The following is a 27,118-nucleotide window of genomic DNA, read 5'->3' on the forward strand; positions in this document are numbered from 1 at the left end:
AGTGTCTTGCAGATTTTTATCTTTATCAAATACCATTATGATTTTTCTGTTCTTGCCTATGGCAGTTACCAGCAGTAATTAATAAGCAGTGAGCAGGTTTGTAGGGAAGCAAAACTGAAAAACTGAGATTTCCATTTAGTTCTAAAATTTTTAACCTTTTTGAAAGGCAGGAAGAGGTCTGTCTCCTGTGCTCCCAACCAGCCCATTTACCAGCTGAGTTTCTTAGACATTGTAGAATATGTCCTTTATGGATGACTATAGTCACAGGTTCACAATGGATGATTACTAGAAGCAGACATAGATGTCATTAAACATTCCCATGTCCAGCTTTGAACACAGGGCAAAAATCTTCCACTTTACTGTATATCAATTCTGAATAGAAATTCATATCATAACTAAAAAAATGAAAATAATACATGTTGTCCTTTTTGCATTTTGCGTTGCTTAGCTGCTGATGGTACCAGCTGAAACTTTTAAAGAGAGCTTCATTATAAGATATAATAAACTGCAAAAATTGAGAATAGATATCACATATCTCACACATCTATATTTATCTCACACTGCTATATTTAGTTCTTGTTTGCAAAAGTTGTTCTGAACACCTGGCCTTTTACTCGTGGAATGAAACTTTCATAGGTGTGTCCATATGAATTCTGTTTGACTGTTTGAAAAGTCCCACAGAACATGAAGGCAGCAAATGAGTTTAACAGTGTAGGAGGGAACACTGCATTGAATATGTATTCCTGCCAGGATCCCACTCATATTGCCTGTGTTCGGGTATCTATGATTCTTTGTTTACACAAGGTTCACTGTAGGCATAAAGCTATCTGGTCAGGAAGTAGAATTGACTTACGCTGCCAGTGCACTTTTCTGTGTTGTCTTACAGCTGCACCAATGGCTTTCTAAAGAACCTAAGTAAAGATAAACATAAATGACAGTGTAAAATCTCAAACATAATTATTGTAGGGTCACAAGGAAAATTCCGAGTCATAAAAGTCAGTAATATTTCAGGATATTTTGGTTCATGTTTGGTTGCAATTTTTCACAAAGAGCCAGTGAAGTCAGAGAGGAAGAAAGTCTGAAAGTGTAAATTTTTTTTTTTTTAAAAAATATGAAGTTATAAGTTGAATTTCTAATTCATAGACTCATAACATTGTAGAATAATTTATGTTCAATGAGACCTCTGTAAGTCATCAGGTTCAACTGTCTGCACAAAGCAGAGGCAACTCAGGTTAGGTTACTCTGTTGCTTGTTCAGGGAGTTACAAATCAAGTTAATCTAACTCGAGCATCATTTCCTGGTCTGCAGTATGATTTCTCTCTCTCAGGGAGCTATTTTGAGGGTAAAATCCCTTCTGTGAGGCATCTGTCAGGCCTTCAATTGTTTTGGTCTTATTTTGATTGTAGTGACAATGCCCATATCAGTAAGTAGAGCAGGTCTCTCCTAAGCTCCTGAAGGCAGAAGTGGACAAGAGAAATAGGTATAGAAAATATAGTTCTATAGCTGAAGACTGAGGGAAATACATTTTAAAAAGGAGGAAGATATAGTGCAAAGAAGAAATGGCTCCTGGAAGAAAACCATCAAGAACAACACAATAATAATAATAATAAAAATCTCTTTTTTGATAATAACATTTTCATAAGAACTTTTCTAGGAACATGGGTTAACATTGGGTTAGTGAAGAATAGATCAAAAAAAAAATGAACTGAATCAGCCAAGACCTTACTTATTTACTGTGTGTGACTTTTCATATCAAACTTTATTTTCTCTACTTTATAACAATTTTCATGCGTTTTGTCTCCCACTCCTGATACGTTCTCTCATTGCTTTCTGGGTTTTTGGCTCAGTCTGCAGAGCACGAAAGGCCCATTCAAGCATGAAATCCATCAGCGATTTTCCAACATACATATCTCAAACCAAGGGGTTCATAGAATCATAGTATAGTTTGGGTTGGAAAGGTCTTTTAAAAGCCATCTAGTCAATCCCCCCCTGCAATGATCAGGGCCATCTTCAACAACAATTAAGTTCTTTACAGCCAAAGGGTTACAAGTGGTCTATCTGGTCTGCTGGTCTAGTTCCTTTGGACTGTCCTGTTGATTATTCACTGAGTTTACAGTTGTGTTGGAATGGCAGTCCGGGGATTATTGTAAGATCTTAACAATTTGTGTTGAATATTATCGCCCTCATTTTTACAAGGCGCCTTATGTATAAGATTGATATTGTTAACAGCTAAGAGAAGAGCACAATACATGAAATAGAAATAAATAATGCAGGGCAGTGGCGGGTGAGTCTGACAGATTTGAGGAGGAAGACCTGAGGAGCTCTGAGAGAATACTTTGGCATAGCCAAATGGCCTGAAAAGTAACAAAGTCATCTTAGAAATATCCAAGGGTTTGGTCAAGAAAGAAACAACCAGGTGTCTGTCATAAATACTATGTTTCAAAAGCGTGCAAAGGTCAAGTTACTATGTGGCTTCTATAACATAAACACAGGCCTCCGTAACTCCATATCAAGTTGAATCTTGAATGGAAGGTAATTATCCCAGGGTTCATATTGCCCTAACCTGGCTGGAAATTCCACATCAACATAGTTAAAATAAACCTTTTTTTTTTAATTACTCTATTAATTAACCTCCCCAGTTTAAGTGTTCTTGAAACCTGTGTCATTTTTCTTATTGTCCACAGAAATTAATTTTTTATTCAGCTTTCAACACACTATTTAGTCCATATTTTTTTTTCCATATGTTTAGAGCACAAATAAATGTTGGAATTGTTACCTGGGGAAAAAGGAGTCTTGGCAATTGGGGTCTGGGAGAACTAGCATTGCATTTGGCACTTGAAGAGTAAACCTAGGATTGTGGAATTTCATAGATGGATTGCATGCATCTGGCAAATTGAGTAGCAGTAAAATAGATAGCAATGTTAACATTTAAATATCAGTACTGAGTTTCAGAGTTAATTACCAGTGTCATTAATGAAATCACTGCATCTCTTGGAGCTATTGTTCTGTAGACTCAAGAAAAAAATATTAAACTTGGCATATACTTTCAAGGATTTCTTTACATAGTTGCTTTTGCATGAACTGAAGTTTAGGTTCTAAAAAGCAGTTCTGCTGCTTTGGTGGCCCAAGAACTGGAGTTACTCTCCTCTAAAGCATCAGACACATATGACTCCTTAAAATCATTTTAGTTCATACCATTCATAGATGAGATTTTGGATAAACAAGAGCTAAAAGAAGAGTTTAGAGAAGAAAAAACTGCACAATGCTTGTGAAGAGAGAGCAGCATTAACAAAAGAAAAAGTGTTTTGAAAAGGCACACCTGAAAATGTATCTGAAGAGGTCAGCCTGCAGGAAACAGGAGGGTTCACTCAAGGTTAAGCTTATATGTTATTCCTTTCTGCAGTTCAGGTACACCCAAAGTGACAGGTACCTCTCTGATAGAAAGAGGTATTCCAGTGAGAAAGGAAAAGACACACAGAGAGGCGTTAGTTTCTCTGTGTCTATATTTCTCCAACTACAATCTGTTTGGTTCCCCTTTTTATTGGCAACGTTTTCTTCCATGTTAGAGTTAGTTTAGCATCCTTTCACTATAATTGATTAATTTTTTATCATTTGGGAAACAGTGGTCAGGTCAAGGACAACTATAAAATATTGGTCATAAGACTAGTATTAAGGTTTGGTTTGCAATTTCAACTTTTTAACTTGAATGCTGATGGTCTAGTAAGCAACATTTAACAATTTTAGAAGTGCAGCTTTTAAGTGCGGGACTATTGAAGTGTGGGTGTGTTTTTATAAACCCACTTATCCCAAAGGGAAAAAAAAGTTGGGAAAGAGTAGGGAAGGAAAGATTCAGAAAATTCTTTAGAAGTGTAGGGCAGAGATGTTTACCAAGACTACACTATCTGAAAATGCATTGCACACTTACAGGATCTAGTTGCACCATATACACGTGGGCCCAAGCCAACCTCATGCAGCTCAACAAGGCCAAATGCAAGATTCTACATCTGGGTCGGGGCAATCCCAAGCACAAATACAGGCTCGGTGGGCAATGGCTGGAGAGCAGCCCTGAGGAGAAGGACCTGGGGGTGCTGACTGATGAGAAGCTCAACATGAGCTAGCAATGTGCGATCGCAGCCCAGAAGGCCAACCGTATCCTTGGCTGCATCAAAAGAAGTGTGGCCAGCAGGTCAAAGGAGGTGATTCTGCCCCTCTACTCCACTCTCGTGAGACCCGACCTGGAGTACTGCATCCAGCTCTGGAGTCCTCAACAGAAGAAGCACATGGACCCACTGAAGCGTGTCCAGAGGAAAGCCACGAGGATGACCCGAAGGCAGGAGCACCTCTCCTATGAGGAGAGGCTGAAAGAGTTGGGACTGTTGAACCTGGAGAAAAGAAGGCTCTGGGGAGATCTTATTGCGGCCTTCCAGTAACTAAAGGGGGCCTACAGGAGAGCTGGGGAAGGACTTTTTACTAGGGCATGTAGTGATAGGATGAGGGGGGATGGCTTTAAACTAGAAGAGGGCAGGTTCAGATTAACCATTAGGAAGAAGTTTTTCACTTTGAGGGTGGTAAGGCACTGGCACAGGTTGCCCAGAGAGGTTGTTGAGGCCTCATCCCTGGAGGTGTTCAAGGCCAGGCTGGATGTGGCCTTGGGCAATGCGGTCTAGTGGGAGGTGTCCCTGCCTATGGCAGGGGGTTGGAACTTGATGATCTTCAAGGTCCTTTCCAACCTAAACCTTTCTATGATTCTATGATTCTGTGATTCTATGATACATGATTTTACCTATCTTTGGGGAATATAAGTTTGGACCTGATTCAATTTTCCTTTGCCCAAGCTCCTCTGGCTAAAAATGTTCAGTTCTTCTGTTTTTAACACAGTTTACTTCTCAGTTAGAGCAATGTCAATGCTCTTTTCTTACTCTTATAGGTGTTCTTTCATTTATATTTGTTCTGGAAGGAGAGGATAGGGAATGATTTTAAAGTAATTAAGCCTAAACTGAATTTTACTCTGTTCACTTTCCTCATCAGTCGAATTTCACAGCCATCCTGGCTGTTCTTTGCTATTCCAGTGGCAGTCATGACCTTAGGAACCACAATTTAAAAAATTTACATAACGTATGTGAAAAAGGGTGAAGATACTGGTGTAGATGTGATTGTTGGGAAGAGGAAGAAATTTCTTAGAATCTGATGCCGCAGTATTACTGTAGCATTTCTGGAGGGAAGGACTTCATATAAGGAGGTACACTTCAAACCTGTCTGGATATATGATTGTATTCTAAGTGTGTGTAGAGCTACAAAAATAAATTTAAATTAATTATATTTCTAGCGTGGTATCAAGCAAAATTGGTAAAGGAAAAAGATGTGAAGATAAGCGATGGGGCACAATTGACTGTTATTAGCCTTGAAAAGTCTCTTTATACATGGCCACTGATTACAGTGACGTTGGCAAGACAGTGAGATAAGCAGTCCAGTTCTGTGTCTGTATTCTGGGAGGAACACATAGAAAATAGTTAAATTATGGTGCGGACTTTTATAAAGTCTTACTGATTCAGCTTGTTGTGCCCTGTATAACTCAGGTGCAGAAAGGACAGAAAAACTATTGAAGATTTTTGCAACACCACCACCCTCCCTCCAATTTTGCTCTGAACAATGTGTGAGCACAAACACAGTCCTGGTCCTTGTAATGTTTTGAATTATCTTTCTTCAAGAAAGCCACCATTTATATATTTTTAAATTTATATATTTTTTTAATCTTCCTTAGTCTAAGATGTACCAGTTTTTATATCTTCCTCTGTCTTCCTTCTGGGATTTTTCTGGACTTCTCAATTTTATTTTCTTCTAACTTCTCTATTGCACGACACTTCATAAAAGCACAAGAACTGGCTATACCGTATTTCCGTATCATTAATGGGGCTCCCAGTAGAGATCCTAAGCATATGTTCTTACTCATGCATAACTGAAGAAGAAGCAGAATTATGCTCAGACCTTCAGCTTGAGAGAGGCTCCCAAATAGTCCTCATACTTTCAGGATGAAATTTCAAGGCAACCTAACAGATTTGAACACCTAGGTCTCATTAATTTTTATGGGAACTGGACAAACCTATCCCACAGGCATGTTTGAAAACACTAGGCTTATACTTCCTCTATTTCATTGTCCTGTGGTGGAAAGGATGAAACAAAAATGAAAGAAAGGAAAAATAGCAGCATTAGAAAGAGACTTGCTAATACAGGTAATTATTTTTAAAAGTGCATTTACTGCTGTTTATTAAGTTGCTTAGTCATCACCTGAGGCTTACACGGGGTTTACGTTACTTGATTGATATTGCAGTTGCTTAACTTATTAACTGCTCTGAAAGCCTTTTTTACTGTTCATATTCTTTATCATTATTAGCGTTGTTATTGTGTCCAGTCATTCATACTGAAAAATCACCTTCTTCATAAGTGAGAGGGCTTTATGTGGTGAGGGGTCCTTAGACTTTCAGGCCTTCATCTCTCACTGACCCAAAGGCAGATGAAAACATTTGTACTTTTTAGAAAGTTTCTCACGTTTTGTTAGAACATTCCCACTTTTGTCAGGATGCGTAAAATTTCTGGAGGACAGAGGATGACAACAGCATCACTGGAAATATATGGGGTTTTTCATTGTAACACATGCTACAGTTGCTACTCTGTGAGAGTGTGTATCTGTGTGCATGCACACACGCACGTGTGTGTGAGAAAGAGGGAAGGAGACCACACAAGGCAGTTCCAGATTATCTTAATAAAGAGAATATAATGTCTAGCTTTTCATTACAGCTATTCAGAAAGCTTCCAGAAAGTAGAATGAGAGGTGGAGTTCGGAGGCAAAGGCTTCTTGCTTTTCCCAAGCCTATACAGGTGCTTGTCTTCAAATACATGATATTCACACATGTTTAGATATTCACACCTAATGAGTGTGAAACACATGCATGTTATGCTTATGAGAATATACGCACATATATGGACTAACAGAGATAGTAGAGATTACATCATGTAAAATAAATTTTCTCATTAATTATTTGAGCAAGTTCCATTTTACCAGCTCTAACTTTTCAGTCTGGAAAATCAAATCTGTAACTAACTTTACCATTTTTTGTTAACCTAATAAGTGAACTTGTCTGTTATTTATTTATCATTACAACTTTGAGACTGGAGTTCATAGAACAATTTAGTTGGAAATTTATTTATTTTTATGCTGTTTGTGCTTCATTTTTTTGCTTAAGTGATGTTAACATATATATACACATAGTTGTAGTCTTTAAGTGTCTAACTCTAAGATTTGTAGTTGTTTTTCTTCCTTAAACAATGTAGTTCTGAGCAAAGGTTAGAAATCTAAATATGCGCAGAGAGAAAATTTATATTCAAACCATGTAAGTGATCAATAGTCAAAAGAAAATAGTTAATTTTACATTTAGATGAGGATTTCAAATACACCTGTAAGTATATAATCATACAGAAAATATTCAGGGACCATGAATAATAATCAGATGACTTACGAAGCTATGCAGGCTCATACAAAACTTGAAAATTTCCAGTAAATGTTCTGCAACTAACCCGTGAATTAAAAATCATTAGCTTAAAAATTCAGCTCTAAAAAAGTTTAGAGCAGATAGATGCATTTCCAGCTGAGGATTCAGGTCAACGTGCTGTTGACTGGTACTTTCATTGTTTTCAATGGGACTAACTTTTACTCACCAAAATAATTTCCTGTAGCACAGTACAACCAAATACTTTGCTAATGCATAGGAGAACAGATTAATGTATATGTGACATGAGAAACACCAATAACTTTGAAAACTGAATATTTAATTTTTATACTATGAGTTTCAGGTAAATGCAAAGCCTACGGAACTTAGGTCTTTAGTCTAAAAAAATTACTTCAGTATTCAAAAGTTGTTCTGGTATGTATTAAGGGTGTTTTTTCATTCTGGCATTTTACAAATACTTAATAAAATTTAAGCCTTTTTCCTTATCATGCTATACAGTTCCTTGGATTCTTATTAACTTTTTCCCTTTTAAATAATAATGATATAGGTACATGGTCTGCCAACACATGCCACATATTCTTAACTTTTTTCTTAAAGCAGTATCGCTGAACATGTACTTTTCCAACACTCAGGAATTTCAGGTTACTTGACAGTACTTCATACAATGACATTTGGCATCACAGTACTGAACTGGCACTGGGAATCTCCATTTTCTTACCTTCCCATAGGATCAAAACAGTTCACATTTTGCGTTTCAGTTCCCAAATTGACGTAACTGTTTACTCTATATGTTTTAGCTGAATGCTCTGTTCCCCACCGAAGCACTTTGTTGCCATGGTGAAACAAATATTTCCATTTTACTTGGTACATTCACCAATCAGTTTAGTATATGTTTTTCAGGGAGGGCAGCAAGGATTTAAGTCTGAAAATGTGGGACAATGCATGACTAGGTGATGAAAGTTTCCTTTCTTGATGTACAGTTTTTAGAAATCCAACTCCTTAACAGTATACTATCGTGTTGATTTTAAACAGTCTAGAAGAAATTACCAGAAGAACTTGAAAAAATATTGACAAGGTTCAGTTTTCAATAGTTTTGTGTCAAACTGGAAAGGTGGTGCATTTCTATCCCAGTTGATCCTTTCAGGGAAACTGCTTCTCTGAAGGTCTATTCTGTATTTTCATTATTGATTTAAATAATGAAATGAAGGGCGTAGCGATGCAATTTACAAATGGCACAATATTTGTGGAGTTTGCAAGTATTCTGGAGATCAGTGCGTATGACGGAAAAGATCCTAAATCTGGTTAAATTTAATGATGGCAAATACAAGTACCATGCTTAGGAAAGATGTTATATAGGCAAATACAAAAGGAGGAAGAGCAATGCAAGAAAGACTACAGAAAATATAGATGTGCCATAATCTGAGTTAAGGTTTACAAGATGTTGCCAAAAAAAGGTAAATGTCATTCTCGGGACAGAGAATGGAAAGTTAACAGCTCCGAGTGATATTTTTTTCTCCTTCCTAAGTCCTGGCAAGGCTTCAGCTATAAGTTTAGCTTTGGACACCATTCTCTAAGAGAAAACAAACAGAAAGAAGCAACAAAGTGATCAGAGATATAAAAGTGTACGAAAAAAGCTTTGGTCTTGGGCTGAAAATTGGATTTGTATATCCTAGAAAGGAAGACAGTGCAGAGGGCATTTACCATCTATGAAACTGTACAGGTATCATGAAAAGAACATGTTTATCCCTCATCACTGTGGGACAAATTTGACTTAATTAAAACCAAGACATTTCATTTAGGCATATTTTTTTCCTTACTCTAATAACATGTAAACATTGGAAGAGGCTACTTAGGAAGGCCACATAAATTTTAAAAGTAAGAATGTTTCAAGTTAGTCCTGCCTCAAAGCAGAGTAGATTGACCAAATGACTGACCCATTGAATTATCTATTTAATGAATTATAGGTATACAATGCAATCAACATTAAAAAAATAGCAAATTTATATTTGATCTGGATTTAAGTTTGTATAGAACTATTGTTTTTCCATAGGAAGAATTTTTCACTTGTTCTACTCCTTGAGAATGAATATAGGATAGAGAAATATTTGCATTTTTCCAGTTCACATATTAAATTTATTTGTTCAAGATAAGTTTCACCATTTTTCTTGTTTTATTTTTTTTATCAGGAAAGATCCTCGCATGATGGGAAGTTTTGTGGGCTTTTGTGGAACACATTAGTGTGCTGACTAATGGGACTACTCTTTGAAACACTAGTATTCACTGCCTTAATTTTTGCTGACAGAAGATAGATATATTTTTCCTTACCTCTTGAAACTAAAAGCTTTTCATTTAATGATTAAAAATGTACTTGCTTGGAATGGTATGAGCTTGCCATTCTGAGAACACGATGACAATAATATGATTGTGATGTAATTACAGCATGTACAGCTTTGGGAAGTGATGTCATTTTCAGAAACCCATAGCTCCTCATAATAGTTACCAGTATAGTCTCTAAACTTCCCATTACAGATGTGAAAAGAGGAAAATTTTGTCTGGACCCTATACAGATGGCCATAACCAGAGCGCAGCCGTCTTTTACGGCATCTTGTTGCCCTTCTCGAAATATGAACATGAGGATCCTGAATTGTTAAATACATTGACCACAATATCTTATTTTCTAGATCATTTTCCCTATATTGATATATGAATAAGATAAGTAGGTAAGATGAAGTGCTTCTGGTACATGTATATAGATAGTATCTTCTAGCCATTTTTTAATATTTTTCCCCGAGGAATAGATGCCACTTGCCAGGGTACGTGTTGCCATTTGGAGGGGGAAAAATGTGGGATAACTTTTGAACCTTGGTCCACATTACTGAAGACCTGTTAGTAAGGCAGCTGTGAAGTGGTCATTTCAAGATGAACAGTGATACTGCTCATCATATCATTCTTCTGCTTGCTATTTCCTGTAATAAGCTGTGTGTCTTATTTCATAGAATCATAGAATCACAGAAAGGTTTAGGTTGGAAAGGACCTTGAAGATCATCGAGTTCCAACCCCCCCTGCCATAGTCAGGGACACCTCCCACTAGACCACGTTGCCCAAGGCCACATCCAGCCTGGCCTTGAACACCTCCAGGGATGAGGCCTCAACAACCTCTCTGGGCAATCTGCTCCAGTGCCTTACCACCCTCAAAGTGAAAAACTTCTTCCTAATGGTTAATCTGAACCTGCCCTCTTCCAGTTTAAAGCCATTCCCCCTCGTCCTATCACTACATGCCCGAGTAAAAAGTCCTTCCCCAGCTCTCCTGTAGGCCCCCTTCAGGTACTGGAAGGCTGCAATAAGATCTCCCCGGAGCCTTCTCTTCTCCAGGCTGAACAGCTCCAACTCTTTCAGCCTCTCCTCATAGGAGAGGTTCTCCAGCCCTCGGATCATCCTCGTGACTCTCCTCTGGACACGCTTCAGTGGGTCCATCTGCTGGGGACTCCAGAGCTGGATGCATTACTCCAGGTGGGGTCTCACAAGAGTGGAGTAGAGGGGCAGAATCACCTCCTTTGACCTGCTGGCCACACTTCTTCTGATGCAGCCCAGGATACGGTTGACCTTCTGGGCTGCGATCGCACACTGCTGGCTCATGTTGAGCTTCTTGTCAGTCAGCACCCCCAGGTCCTTCTCCTCAGGGCTGCTCTCCAGCCATTGCCCACCGAGCCTGTATTTGTGCTTGGGATTGCCCCGACCCAGATGTAGGACCTTGCACTTGGCCTTGTTGAGCTGCATGAGGTTGGCTTGGGGCCACCTCTGCAGCCTGTCCAGGTCCCTCTGGATGGCATCTCTCCCCTCCAGCGTGTCTACCTCACCAAAGAGCTTGGTATCATCGGCAAACTTGCTGAGGGTGCACTCAACCCCCCTGTCCATGTTGCCAACAAAGATGTTGAACAGTACAGATCCCAGTACCTCGGGATACCTTAGTGTTTGTCCTAAATGTCTATAACCAGGTAGACTACTGACTTATTTTCAGTCATGAAGACAGGGAAGAAGAAGAAACAGCACCTCTGAGCGTGTAGCGCTTTATAAACAACTCATGGCCCATATGGCTAGAAACCTTTCACATGAGTAGGGCAATAGACAGTATGGCATAGAAAAGCAAAGTATGATACAGGTGCTGTTTAGAACAACAAAGTGAGGCATGCAAGGGCATGACCTTGTGTTGAGTAAACTACTCTTTATGCAAGTAATTTTCATTAAGGTAATCTAGTGAATACATGGAATGATTTCTGTAAATATTCATTTAATTTCTTTAATGAATTCATTTCAACATTGTATTTCTTGGTTGTTTTTTCTCTATGAATATTCTAGTGAACTAGAACTAGAGTGCAGGATTGTACTTATTTGGTTAGTTAGCTATTTTTAAGAAACAGTTCATTTAAAGGAAATTCTGGAGAATGTTTAAGGAAGATGAGTCTTGTACCTGAAAACAGAACTAGTCATAGCAATTCAAATACATTGCAATTGGAAACCTCATCAGCTGCAGGTAAATGGAAAACAAACAAAAAAATGTTCTGGGAACCAGATCTCCCCTTTTAAAATGTGTGAGGATACTAATAGTACTCTTTAGTACCATCTCCCCTCCTTTGAGCTATTATCTGGAATTAAGCTGAAGCAGCTCCAGAGACTTTATTTCTGTGGCCCTCAGTCAAAGTCTTTTACTTAAAATTACCTTGGAGGGAGAAGGAAGATAATATTTTTTCATCGTGTTTCTGTTCTCTTACACTACTCATTCATTTTACTCAAAGAATTTGCAATTCTTCCCACTTCATACTGCTCCAAGTGGAGAACAACCCTCTGCTGGCTGCATCATCAGGCCAAACAAGGCCAGAAGCTTCGGGTCTCCTTTCCATTTACAGAGTGTCCTCAGAAGTCCCATCCTAAAATCATGTATAGAACTAAGCTGGTGAAAATGAATTTCTGATTTTTACAACATAAAGATTAAAGAAATGAAACTAACTCTGGTCATCCTGCATCTCTCATATCTGGGCCACCAACAGTTAAGATGAAGATAAATGAACCACTGGTTCTTTAAAAATGTAATCATTACACAACATCTTTGGGGGGGGCGGGGGGGTTGGTTTGGTTGTGTTTTTTTTTTTCCAGCTGTATTGCTATCCTTTTTCACTACTGCCTCCATACGGACTCTGATGAATTATATAATTAGCTCTGCACTAGACCAATTTGAAACTTTGGCTTCCTCTACTTTCAGGTACTTCCGATAATTTTACTTTATATCTAATTGCATGTGAAACTCAGCATACTATAATAGAATGCTCCAGAAAGAGTTTCGCTAATAGTAGGTTGTAAATTTTAAAGTTTTTCCAGCTGTACAAAGTCTGCACCTAGAAGTAGGTAATGGGTAAAACTAAGTCTAACCTTCATGCTACTCCTTCCTTTGCTTGTAGAAGATATGATCAGTCACCTACAGAGCTCAAATTACCTATAAGATAGTAGAGAAAAGAGGAAGGAAAGCAAAAGAATAAAGTGGGGGAAAACCTGATAAGACAGAGAAGCAGCAGAGAGGTAGAACACGAGCTTACAATGTCTGATACATCCCTGAAGATCATCAGTCTTCTCAGGCATCACTGTTTTTAACCATTACCTGTTAATGTCTCTGTCCATTCCTGCATTCTTTGGGAGACATTTTCACTTTTGTGGTGAATGGAAGAAGCAATATCTTCCCTGTTCAGAGTGGTAGGTTGTGTTTGTGACATCCATCTGAAGGCCACTTTCATAGTGCTCCATAATAAGGAAAGAGCAGAGCAGAAAAATACAGAAAAACAGGAAAAGAGAAAATAAGTGATAAAAAAATGATGAGTCAAGCTGAGTCGGGGAATATCATTTTCAGATGTAGACAAGATATTGATTATATGTGGTAAAGATGAGATACCAATGCACCTAAGAGAAAGTAGGAAAAATGATACCATCTGAGAACATCATGATTGGAACAATGGAACATAGAAATAATGAAGTGATAGGATGAGATCAGGAACTATGAGACTTTATTACTGCTTTACTGAATTGCAAGAAAAGATCTTTAGTCTGGAAATTGCCAGGAATATGTTGAAACAGCAAGGACAAAATTACTAGGAAAATGTTAAACAAAGCCAAGAGGTAAAATAAATGGTATCTGTGGATCCAGTCACCTCCCTGCCCTACTAACAAGTGAACTGTTGTTGTCCTCTAAGTCTGATTTTCAGGTCATGAAGAAAACAGTTTTTGACTCCTTTTAAGGAAAAAGGTGAAATCCTGGGTCCACTGAAATTCAAAGGGAGGTCTGTCATATAATTACAACCCAGGGATATGAATTCACACAGTGTATTGAATATTTGCCTTTATACTTTGCTGTATTTCCAAGTTTATCATCTCCTCTGCCTCTTCTATTAAGAGAAATTTCTTGGACAATTACTTGAGCAGTACGTATTTTTATTCCTCAAAGTATCCATTATATACCATCTACAGACTTGAGTTAATAAGGATGTTTTAAGAGGCAGGGGAAAGACTGAGACTGTAAGTATAAAAAGATGTAGAAAGGGTAACACCAGGCAGAGGAGCTTGTTGCCTCTGTATTAAAATAGAAGAATAGACACAGTTTAATGCAATATGGCAAACTTTGTCTGCAGTTTTGGGAAGAGAAAAGGAGATAGGTCAACTAATGAAAAAAATATTTCTCTTTCAATTAAACTAATATACCAACTATATAGAGGAACAAAGAATATTCATGTAGCCCACTGAGATCAAGCAAACCCTACATCAGCATTACTTGACATAGCCAAATAAAAATGACCTTGTTTCTCTTGCTGGAAATAAGTTAAAATCCATGAAGTACATAAATTTGGAATCTTGCTATGAGATAGATGTATGTGCTTCTTCCTAGAGAATTCAAATATCAGGTTAATTAATGTAAAACCACAGATCTAATTGGAAGTGCCTGCAATAAATTTTCAGTTACAGTTGGCTATTTCAAAATCTCATAGAACTAGTCCTAGATTCTTATTCACAAATATTGCTGTAAATTTGGATTCTGTTGATCTTATTCATATAGTCAGTCCATAATTTCATAGACCTTTATGAAATTCTTAACAAGATAAACACAGTTCAAACTCAGTGAGAATGGCAAATTGATTCCTTAATATGAAGAATTCGCCTGAGTAACATTTTTTAATATAATGTAGTGCCAGATCACAGTTAATTATGACCACCTAAAGGCTTGCTTGCTTTCAGTGGCTTGCTTTCAATTGATATAGCATGTTTTATAGTTGGTCCGAGCCTAGGAATAGTACAGGGAAGGAACTGTGTTCATGGCTAACACACACCTTGCCTTGCTCACCTTGCTTACTCTTAGAAGCCATATATATGATGCTTTATATTAGTATGGTGATACCTATATCATGGAGCACTTGAACTGATTGATTTTTTATTATAGCAGAGGGAAAACACTCTCTTGCCAGATTCCACTTCCTTGCTTTCTTCTCCAAGGATGTATAAGATTCACAGTATCTGCCCATACTTTCACCACCAGGTTAACATTATGCACATCCCCCACCCCCAGACATTAACTCCCAGGTAAGCACCAAATCATCCAAGGATGATTTGTGTTTGCCTAATTTTAGATTTCAGTTGTGGAAGCCTCTTCTTTCACAGTTCTTTTGACTTTGGTTGAGGATCCCAATGTATTTTTTGCCTAAATCAACAGTTGCTTTGAGAATATAGTTGGCAAATTATGTAATCTGAAAACAAATTTTAAAGTGTAGATACAAAATAGCAGTTAAATGCCATTGTTAAAAATTGTTTAAAAACTCTGAAATGTGTTTAGAGTGAAAGGTGATTTTTATGAATGTATTACACTTCTGTATGACAAGCAGAATAATACTAGATTACAAAATATTCAGAATAACACAAGAAATACGTTGTAGAAAAATTTAATTCTTTATGAGTGATGCATAGAAGTCCTGTCTGCCCTTAAAACTCAGAAACATTAAACATGATTCATAAAATTCAAGAAAATATAAATTTGTGCCTAATTTACTGATACCAGATATAATTTGTTACGAAAAATTCTCATTTTATTCACTTGTTTGCCAGGGAGCAGCAAGAGCCCAACTGTTCCATTGAAGAAGATGACCCAAGAGCTGAGACCATGTACGGCACAGGTAAGGCAGTGCTGTCTCTGAGCCCTACTGCATCAGAGCAGGGTGGGGAGAGGGATAGGGTCCATCAAAAGTCCCAGATAAGGTGAGATAGTGAGTCAAGTCTGGGGTGAGCCCAGGGATTCCCTCAGGAGTAACAGGAGACAGGGCTGGAAACAAGGCATAGGTGAGAGGTCTATCCAGGAACTCCACAAACCAGGACAGCAGGAGATGGGTCTGGTCTCAGGGACACCTACAATGTAACTCAGGACAGGTCTGGGTGTCCAGGCATGAGCTTGAATGAGTTGTGCCCATGGGCAGAGCGGGTGGGTGAAAGTCGAGGTGAGGCTGCTTAGGGTAGGTAAAGCCTATTAATGCACTCAGGGCCCTGACAGTGTAAATCCAAAGTAATCCCATTCACTTCAAAGCATAAGCAATGGAATTTACAGTAATCAGTCTCTCTCAGTCAAGCTTTCAAGCCCACTATGTGCTAAGAAATGGTTTAGAAAAATAATGAGTAATTTAATAAATATTTATGTTGGTCCTTATTGTGTGACATAAGTCTTATTGGTGGATTCCGAATATTAAAACAACACCCACTGGATATTTAAAACAGATTAAATGACCAAATTATGTTAATATTAGAATTGCTGCAACATTTAAATTTGTGATATTTGTGAAGCCATGTTTTACTCCCATCAATCCATGTTTCATAAAAACTCAGACACATCTTATCCCAAAGAGACTTTCATTGATTCCTGTTCCGAATTAAAATGTACAAAATATAATTCATTTTAGATATAAAGGCCACATTTGAAGGGGTCTGACTACGCAGATTGATGCTTAGTACAATTTACAATGGCAAGTGAGGTTCATTAAACAATGCTGCTAGAAGTCAATGAGTTAAGTACTTACTCTAGTGGGTTCTTTTTAAAATCTATCTACATTTTACTCACCTTAACTATCTTTATTAGATTGGTCCCTTCAATTTTAATCTTTATAATGTCATTCAAAAGCCTGTTATATTCTGTGTATGCCCTGATAATTCTGTAACGCACTTCTGACAATATTTTCTTTTCTTGCCTTTCAGTGCTTACCCTTCCTTTTTCTTTGATAGAGCATTATCCAAGATTTGCTCTCTGCCCCCAACAGAAGCCGTGCGAGTTTGACATGCTGACTATTTTAAGAAATTTAACCAAGCATTGGAGCTACAATAAAACATGAATAATGTCTGAGAGTGCATGAGACTTAATAACACACATACTGCAGCACTGAAATGACAGTCACCTGCTCAGTCTGATTGTATGGTTTGGGCCTTAAGCGGTCGTGCTATTCTTGCTTGGTTGGTGCCACTGCTAGGTGGACTTTGAACCCTTGGTGCAACAGACTTTACTCATTGTTTAATGTAATACAAGAAGTTTCCTGTCTTCCGATATAATTTACATTTTATTATCCCAAACACATACCTTGCAAAAAGTAACTCATGGGATATTTTGCAATCAAGGGTATTTTCTGGTTCAGACTCACCGTTCTATTTTACAGACCCTATGTTTTTCAAAAAGTTTTCAGGATAATTTATACAATTGCAAATAAATAAGTCCACTAGAGGGCGATAACATTGCTAATCTAGTTGAAATAACAACATTCCTGTTGATTAAATATTTAAGTGAATAAGGAAAGGCACAGGAAACCATGTAAGGGACAGGGTGTTTGTACCGACTCCAGGCTGGGAACGCTACTCATCCTGCTTTGTCGGTTCTCCTATTCCAGCCATACAAACTAACACCCAGGGCAGACATTTTCAGATGTGCTGACCCTCTGTTCCATGAGGAGAAAAGGGTAAGTCAAAAGGACAATTTTGTATGTAAAGGACTTCGGGAACCTTATTTTCCCAGTGTAATTTAACCTGAGATGTAGCCCTTCAGTCTTTAGCCTGAACGGTAATCACACATTCTACTAGTTAAAATTACCTTTACTTATATAAAGAAATTGGGAAAGTACAATAGTTATCAAACCATCACCAGTTTCAACCTTATTTAGAAAATCCCTTCCTGACCTGCAAAGTACCAATCAGAAAGACTTACTAGTGTCTTTAAAAAGCTGTCTTTTAGGAGTATATACCAACCCTTAGAGTATGAGAAGGAAAATATGAGTAAAGAATGGGAGAAGAGATAGGAGAGTAGTTTGGAGTCTCTTCCTAAAATGTCTTGACTGGAAGGAATGGCAGAAAGAATATTTCTCAGACCATATTACCCTATGTCCACTCCCCTTCTCCACCTCATTCCTCAGAGCTTTGCTGGGGCTATCACGTACGTTTCATATCCGATGAAAGGCGTAGTAATTTCTGCAGTAAGTGAAAGCATCATTTTCATTTATTTACAAATGAAATATCTGAAATTTGTTTTGCTTCACCTTTCTGATGCAAACCTGGGGGATACAGAAAGTAGATGAAAATGATTAATACAGTGCAATTTCAGATTTGTGCTGGATAGATTATAATGAGGGTTTCAGACATATTACAGATATATTTATAACAGTCTGCCTATTTGTCTTGCTAGGTAAGTCTAATGCAAAACCGTCCGTATTGATAGTATGAAAGTTTTGGTGGAATTACATGTACACTTAAATCACCTGCAAAATACCATAAAACACATCGATCCTATCAGCAGTCTACCATCTCATTTATATATTGAATTCATATATCAATTATGTAAACAACATAGGGTAAAAAGGTGGAAAAAACATCCGTGAATTAGCTTTTGACTATGTGTAAATTAAGCGTAGAAATGAATTATTAGTGATGTGTGAATAACTCGCAATAAGTTTATTTATAGGGTCAACATCTCTTTTTTTTGAATATTGATAAACATAAAATATGAAAACATTTATAACAGAGTGTTGAAGCAATGTTAGGCTCCCCCATTCTCATTCTCACTGTTGCTTAGCTGAACTCCGTGAAAGTCCAGTTCTGATAAAGCTCAGCATAACTGAGATTAAAACTGAGTGAAAAATAGGTATTATTGGTTTCCAGTGAGCTTTTATTGAGAGAATACATTTTTAACAAAGCAAATACTGAATGAGTTAAGAAAGCCTAGAAACTGCAGGATGATAGTCAATAGTCATGGGAGTGCAATGGCTAACAAAAGGTTTTAAGCAGTGTATAGGTGTTCTTCACCTAGAGCTTTCTACTTTGCTGCTTATTACCACAAAACAGGCTTCTGTGCTTTAGCAAGTACACGTAGCATATGGCCTGCTATTTTCATGCCAAAAAATCATTCTTTTATTTAGTTGTTGCATTCTTTAATTTTTTTTTTCTTTTTCTTTTTACCATAATAAGTGATACATTAGCTGGTCTCTTCACAATTAGGGAAGAGAAGCAGCAACTGAGGTCTTTGCAAACAATCCCAATGCACTCATCCAGACTTAGTGAGTTCCAGAGAGCTTTTTTATTCCCTGCATGATTGTTGCTTGTTGTCTACAAAAAATAATACCTTAAAAAAGAAATCTTGAAAATAAATAATCTTCATGAGTACTTTGGAGACCCTCCAGACTCAGGAACTCTGACTACTCTGTTGCAGTTTTAATTCCAAACAGAGCCTTCCATAACAAAATATTGCTAGTCTGTTTGAAAGGAGTTGAACCATGCTTAACAGAGAAAACTAAAACTAAATCTGGATAGTTTATACAGGCTATGCATAATTTTGTCTAAGTTCTATTCTGTTTGGTATTATGACAAAATTATCCCCATGCACAGTGTGCTTTGCTCCAAGGAAAAATTGCCATTACATGCGAATCCTGGGAATAACAGCTGAGGAACGTTGAAGAAACATTACTCAGTAGCTGTGGCATTAGGCAGGTCTCTTAGAGGTCTAGGCCTTTCAGGCAGAGCAAATGTGCGTAAGAAATAAGTATGAAGAAAGTAAGACAACATTAACAGAAAGGCACATGTTAGAATATTCTTCTGAAAAAACGATAGCATACAATTATTAGGAAACAAAAAATTCTGCTAATCTATGTTCAGCTATAAAACTAAATTTGCAAATTTATTTGAACAATTTAAGTAGAAATAAAGGTCTTTTTAAATTTCATCTCAATATTAACGAAGACTTAATGATATCTGTAGCTACTATATACACATACACTTACGTGCAAGGTCTGAAATGGATTAAGGAAATAATAAACATACATACGAAATTATAGGTAAATCAGTTTAAATGGAAATATGTTCCAGATGCCAAAGGAGATGCTGGTAAAATGCCTGGGATGTGACGTCAAAGATGATGAGTAAATAGGGTTTAGTAGTAGCAATGAATTAATCCTGAAAATAAAGTAGCATTGATATATGCTCCAGGAGGAATTCACACAGGAAACTGTAACCTAGGAGGTCGTAACGGTTGTACTAGATGGATGGGGGAATATATTCCACTTGAGCGTTCTCTCTGGCACTGCATAGGCACCCTGTCATGCCAGGGCTGCTGAGTTCCTTGGGCCTTGTGGTAGGTATCTGGTAGCAAGGGAAATGGAGTACAAAACCATCTTTTCCTTTTGCCTGGGTAAATGTTTAGATAAGTCCATAACATCTCTTTTTCCCCCAGAGGTACAGTTTGGGCAATATAGTTTTCCCAAAATATACAGTCCTGGTCCTGCAAGATCATATCTGCATCAATTCTGATTTATCTTAATCACCTCTGGGTAGTATGTATGCAAGAAAAACTGTGATACTGTGAAATATTAAAACTGAGGCCAGAAAGCCTAGAAGGTTTTAATCTCCAGAATGCCCAAGTGAAGTTTTGATGCAATACTCCTGCAGGAAAGCCAGCCACATGGCCTAGTGCACTGAACATTGTTGTCAAGGCACCGTGGGCACCACCAGCCGCAGCTGGGACTCCCTGTCCCTGCCCATGGCCCAGGATCCCATGTCCACCTCCCAGGGCTGTAAGCTCCCTGCCCCAGCAGCGCTGCAGCGGGGCCAGTCTCCAGCTCCCCACAGCACTGTGCTGCCATGGGACCTGCCAAGCTGGGCCCACCCACAGGTCCATGCCCCAGCCTGTCCCCATCCCCATCCCCATCTCCACCCCTGGGGATGTGCCCGATGCCTCAGACTGTGTTACCCTCCATTACCTTCACCAGACACGAACCTGGCCTGTCTACTTGGCTTGACCTCAGACCTACCTGATCAACATGACCTTGCTTGGTGATCTGAACTCTTGGGTGAACCTGTCTGCCATATTCAGGCTGCCCTGCTGCCTTGCTGGGTTGGTGGGACGGGCTCTTTGGCCCCCCACCCTCAGGAAGCAGCTGGTCCTTGCTGTTCCCCAGCAATCGGCTTCTGAGCAAGCTTTCAGTAATAATGATTGTAAATAATACAGATTTGAATTGATAATCTTGAAATGATAAATTCTGCATCCAACTACAAACACGTTGTTCTCTTAAGCTGGTTACTGTCTTCACAAAATCAAAAATACCTTCATTATAAGAATATTATTAAATGTTATGTGAATGAAGTCTTATGTCCCAAGAACTACATAGTCCTGACAGTAAAACTATAAATTCATTCCTGAAGATTTTTGGTAGGAAGGTGTCATACCAACAACAAAAGCTGATGCTTACTCTTATGCAAGTATAAGCCTCTTCTATGTACACCTCAGTAACTGGGTGAATATTTCAGTAGATTAATAGCCCCTATTCTTTGCATATGAAAACTTTTCAAATTAATATTTCAACAACTTAAGACGTATGTTCTTTGCACCGTGTTTTGAAAGGGACCTTAAATACTCTAACCAAGATCTGAATCCAAGTAGCACAAATAATATATAATCTTATATAATTTTATGTTAGAAGAGTGACCTATTTTTTAGATTTCTACCAAATATACATTATAAGTCTGTTTTAAGTGGATTAGTGGGCTTTCTTTGTTGGAGTCACTAACACTTGACAGGAGGTGGAGTAGAAAAAGGATAATCACAGTTTTACTCCTGGTCAATGAGAGAGGTTCCTCCTAAATGACAAAGACTTTAACTTAACATGCTGAACAACCTCTTGAGGAATCTTTCTACACAGATTATACAAGAAGCCAAAGCATAGACATAGTTATAGGCATAGATATATTAGGATATAGTTAGAAGAAATTGATATTTATTTTTTTTTTCTGAAAATGAGTCCAAATTTGTAGGCTTCCTTTACCTAGTATATGATTTTCTGGAAGCCTGAAATTGTACCGTTATGATGCCAGATGTGGTTAGATCATTAAATAACATATTTCTTAAAAATCACAACTAAAATTGAGTGAATCATAGACAGGATAGTTCTGATCCAGATTTGTGCTTAAATTGCATTCTCCACTAATTTTCTTTGTCTGAAAAGTAATACATAAGTTTTCGCCAAGTATCTAGCCTAGTCAGTAGAAAACTTCTGGTGAAAAGGTATAAAGAAATATATTGGTTTCTATGCTGAAGTACTCCCTTTAAAAATTTTTGGGTTTATATAAGTGTCTTCATTTTCTCTGTATGATTTACCAATTAGTTTTTCTCAGCAAATTAAGGCGAGAAATGCCATTGAGATAGTTAGATAATTCTTCCTTAAGAATTAATCTTCAGGAAGCCATCTTTATGATGAGATGACTCAGAAAGACACACAAAAAAAGCAGATTGTTTCAAGAATTCTCGGTGCCTGGTAGTTAATACTCATCAGAAGTGCTGTGGTTTCTTGCTGCCATAATCATTAAAGTTTTCTTATGACTTTGCCATGCACAGCCTTTTGTGTCTAAGGCACAAGGTAACAGCCAAATGAGAGAAGAGACACAGAGTGAAATCCTTAACCAAGGGAGATATAGAGGAACTCCAAAATGTGACTTTCTCTGTCCAGTTCTCACATATGCTTTGACTTACGGAGCTCTCTAAAGCTTTGTAAGGTCAGTTACAAAGGCAGACTAGATTCACCAGTGTGCCCTGCTCTGAAAACGTACAATAACTATCAATAGAGCCTTACTGGGATCTGAATTGTTTGTCATGGTAGCAAATCTCATCTCAATGGTTAAAATATTTTTATTTTTTAAAGGTTGATATTTCACATCTTCATGTCATTAGAAGTTATGAAAGGAATATTCTCTGACAGCTTCTTAGTTCAGTTTCCTGGTATAAATTGTTTGGTAATTCTTAAAATGTGAGAAAATATATAGAAAAATCCTCTGCAAAGGAAAAAAACAAGTTTGCAAACAGCAAAATGCTGCCTACTCTTCATTTACCAACACACACTACCAGCTCTACTTCTGTGTTAAAATATGTTTTTGTCTCTGGATTATACATTGCATATACAAATGTACATACAGTGGTGACATTCAGTTGTTAACTGAGAGACACCTACACACACATATAGTTTATTATTTCAGCAGTCTAATCAGAGATTCAGTCTGATCCATAGTGATTTAAATTAGATGATTTCATTACAATCTGTATCATGGAAGACTTTCTTTACTGTGCAACTTTATGGAGGGGTGAGGAACAAGAAATACTTATTCTAAAGATAAAACCACACAAGACTACTTTCTTACCTTAATAGCAAGATGTTTGACGTCTGAAAGAATTTTAAGTTCTCCTGCCCGCAAATGAGGCCCATTCTGTAATTATGTTCTTAGGTATGTAATTCCTGAAACAGATTTTTGAAACAAACATTCCTAAAGCAAACAGATGAGTAAAAGAATGAAAACAAACACTACATTTTTTTCTTGATGTGCCTCTACTATTACTTCCTGAAGGAAAGACACAAATGGTACCTGTTTTTTATAAACTTAAAGTCTTTTTCAATCAAGTGTTGAATTATGAAATGAATAGGCTTACGCCGTTATAAGAGAAATGCTTTGTGTCCACTATAAAGTAACATTATTAGGCTAAACTGCTTGCAAAGCAATGTCAGAATGATAACAAAAATAATATTTCTGAGCAAGCTACTTTGAATTAAAGCCACTGGCTGTGACCCTTTGGATGACAAGCGACTTGGGTGATTATTCTCGGAAAGGATTTTGTGTGTTGATATTAAAAGAAATTTTCACTAATGTATACACATTATTATGAATAAAGTAACAGGTAAAGTAGCTTCAGGATTTGTTTTTCTCTGTTTTCTGTTCAGACGACTAAGTTAAAATAATAATAATAATAATAAAAAAAATCCTTAGAGTGACCATAACTCTATTTACCTTTTAATGAGTCAATTGTTTCTCCACAGACTGAAATTTATCAGCTTGGATTAACAAATAGATGGACGACAGTGAAGTCTAAAATGCCTTTGTATGTTATCGTATTTATATATACATAAAGTCATCCTATTGATGACTTTACTTCTCTTCTTGACTTTCTTTGTCAAACCCTTTTTTCAGATGTTAAATTTAATAAAATCTGGTTTTATTCACTGTCTTTCACATTCAAGGTACCCTGAAGTGCTTTACAAGATAATGAGACACAAGCTGATCTTTTCAATAGACATGTAAGAAAGAATAGGATGTGTCTGGTTAAAGGAGGGGAATGATCTATACATCCTTGTTTGGGTGACATTTGTATTGACTTCACATGGAACTTTCCTAAATAGCTGTAGGCAGAGCTTTTGCAAGGGGAAGAGAGCCTGAAGAAACAGCCCAAATGTTACCTCTCCCAAGGGAAAAGATATAACTGAAATATCAGTGGAATTTCCCCAGCTCAATCCTCCCAGAGCAGCCTGTGCCAGGCTGTCTTCTGAAGCACAAATTAAAGGGAAGAATGGGGAAAATGCAGCCAGAGCACCAGGATGTATATCTTATTCCTGCTCTCCAGTCACTTATTTGCCCTATACAACATCAGGGCAAATAAATATCCAGCTGGATGCGAAGAGGTGTACTTTGGTTCTGATTTTAGATATTAATGCCTACATCACAAGAGAACTAAATATTGGTAAACTGTCACAGATTCATAAGTTATTTGCCCTTGCCCATATTTCCTGAAATTTCTGAAAATTATTTTGACTTACCAGATACAAACAACCTTTAAACAGTGCAATTTAACCTAATAACTTTGGGCAGCAACACCAAAACTTTCAAATGTAGTGGATGCATGACTCACGCTCCCCATCCCACCATCCTCTGTCCTAGGAGTAGTTTCTAAATTAAGCTTCTAAATTGCTCCTTCAAAGTAATCATGTTGTCATCCTTCCTGTTACTGCTGTATCGTGGCCGTAAGATGTTACTCAATTTCTCTCTGCAAGCATCATTTAAATGAAAACACTTATCTCTGAGAATTGATATTTAAATTAAAGCACCTTAAATACTGTAAGAATTGGCAACAGCACACAAGCACACGGGAATAGAAGGTGAGTACAACTCTGTGTCAGAAGGTGAAAGACAACTCTGCTGTCTGCATCATAGTTAAGCATACTGATAACCGTGTTAGTTTGTGACCAGAGTAGCATTAGACTTAGCAGAGTAGCAGTTATGGCAAGATGTATTTTGAAGGAAGAAAGCAAGACAGCAGCTCATTTACAGCTAGGATTCTTGCAGTACGTAACGTAAATAAATTAATAAAGAGTTTTCATTATAAAAAAATTAATTTATCTTTAGAAACCTGATGTACTTGCATATATGTACTGAGTTAATGTAACTAAAACAACTAGTGCTACATTAGTCGTGGTGGCAGGGAGTTATCTTGTCAGATACCGAGTTAAGAAGAGTATTTGATTCGTGCACAAAGAAGTACTTTGGAAGAGAGCAAAGTGGCACCCTGGAGGGAGTCAACTTCTAGATATCCTGAATTTCCGTAAGTTAGAATTTGCATAGGCAATAGTTTAAAAGCAGCCTGTGAACCAGTACAGGAAAATGAAAAAGGAAAATAAAACTCAAACAGTAAGAATAAAGCGATTTTTCTCCCCTCTACTGCATCGTTCAGGGAAAACAACAAAGGTGTTGGCAGGAATAATGTCAGAAGAGTAGAATATGTGATCACATCCAGAGTGAGACAGAATTTTTACTCAAAATCAAGGTGCAATATGGGTACTAGATACTTGCAAACTTGAGTGTTCTGCCATCTGCTTATAACTGAAAAAAGGTCACATATGTAACATATGACAGAGTTTAAGACAGACTGTGCAATAAATAGCTATAATCTAAGAAAAAAATCTCCAAATAGAAAGGAAATAGTAATTCATAGAGTAAGCTGAAGTGGAAATATATCATAGAATCATAGAATCATAGAATTGTCTAGGTTGGAAGAGGCCCTACACCATATCCCCCAACACCACATCTAAATGTCTCTTAAACACATCCAGGGATGGTGACTCAATCACCTCCCTGGGCAGTCTATTCCAATGCCCAACCACTCTTTCTGTGAAAAATTATTTCCTAATGTTCAGTCTAAATCTACCCTGTTGGAGCTTGAAGCCATTCCCTCTTGTTCTGTCATTAATTACCTGTGAGAAGAGACCAGCACCAACCTCTCTACAGTGTCCTTTCAAATAGTTGTAGAGAGTGATGAGGTCTCCTCTCAGCCTCCTCCTCCTCAAACTAAACAGTCCCAGCTCCTTCAACCGCTCTTCATATGATTTGTCTGCTAGGCCCTTCACCAGCTTCGTCGCCCTCCTCTGCACTCACTTCAGCACATCAATATCTCTCTTGTATTGAGGTGCCCAAAACTGGACACAATACTCGAGGTGTGGCCTCACCAGTGCTGAGTACAGGGGCACAACCACCTCCCTACTTCTGCTGGCCACACTATTTCTAATACAAGCCAGGATGCCATTGGCTTTCTTGGCCACCTGGGCACGCTGCCCGCTCATACTCAGCCGCTTGTCAATTAGAACCCCCAGGTCTCTTTCTGCCAGGCAGCTTTCCAGCCACACCTCCCCAAGCCTGTAGCGCTGCATGGGGTTATTGTGGCCCAAGTGTAGGACCTGGCACTTGCCCTTGTTGAAACTCATACCATTGATGTTGACCCAATGATCCAATCTATCCAAGTCCCTCTGTAGAGCTTCCCTATCCTCCTGGGAATCAACACTCCTGCTTAACTTGGTGTCATCTGCGAACTTGCTGATGATACACCCTATGTCCTTATTGAGATCATCAATAAAGACATTAAACAGAAAAGGTCCCAACACTGAGCCCTGAAGCACACCACTTGTGACCAGCCACCGGCTGGATTTAAATCCATTGAGCACCACTCTTTGCCCAGATGCACCTTGTGAGACAGAACTGTGTTAGAGAATAGAAAGCCTACAAAGAGTCACAGAATCATAGAAAGATTTAGGTTGGAAAGGACCTTGAAGATCATCGAGTTCCATCCCCCTGCCATAGGCAGGGACACCTCCCACTAGACCACGTTGCCCAAGGCCACATCCAGCCTGGCCTTGAACACCTCCAGGGATGGGGCCTCAACAACCTCTCTGGGCAACCTGTGCCAGTGCCTTGCGACCCTCAAAGTGAAA

This window comes from Vanellus vanellus, assembly GCF_965231255.1.
Source record: "Vanellus vanellus genome assembly, chromosome: 2".
NCBI lineage: Eukaryota > Metazoa > Chordata > Aves > Charadriiformes > Charadriidae > Vanellus > Vanellus vanellus.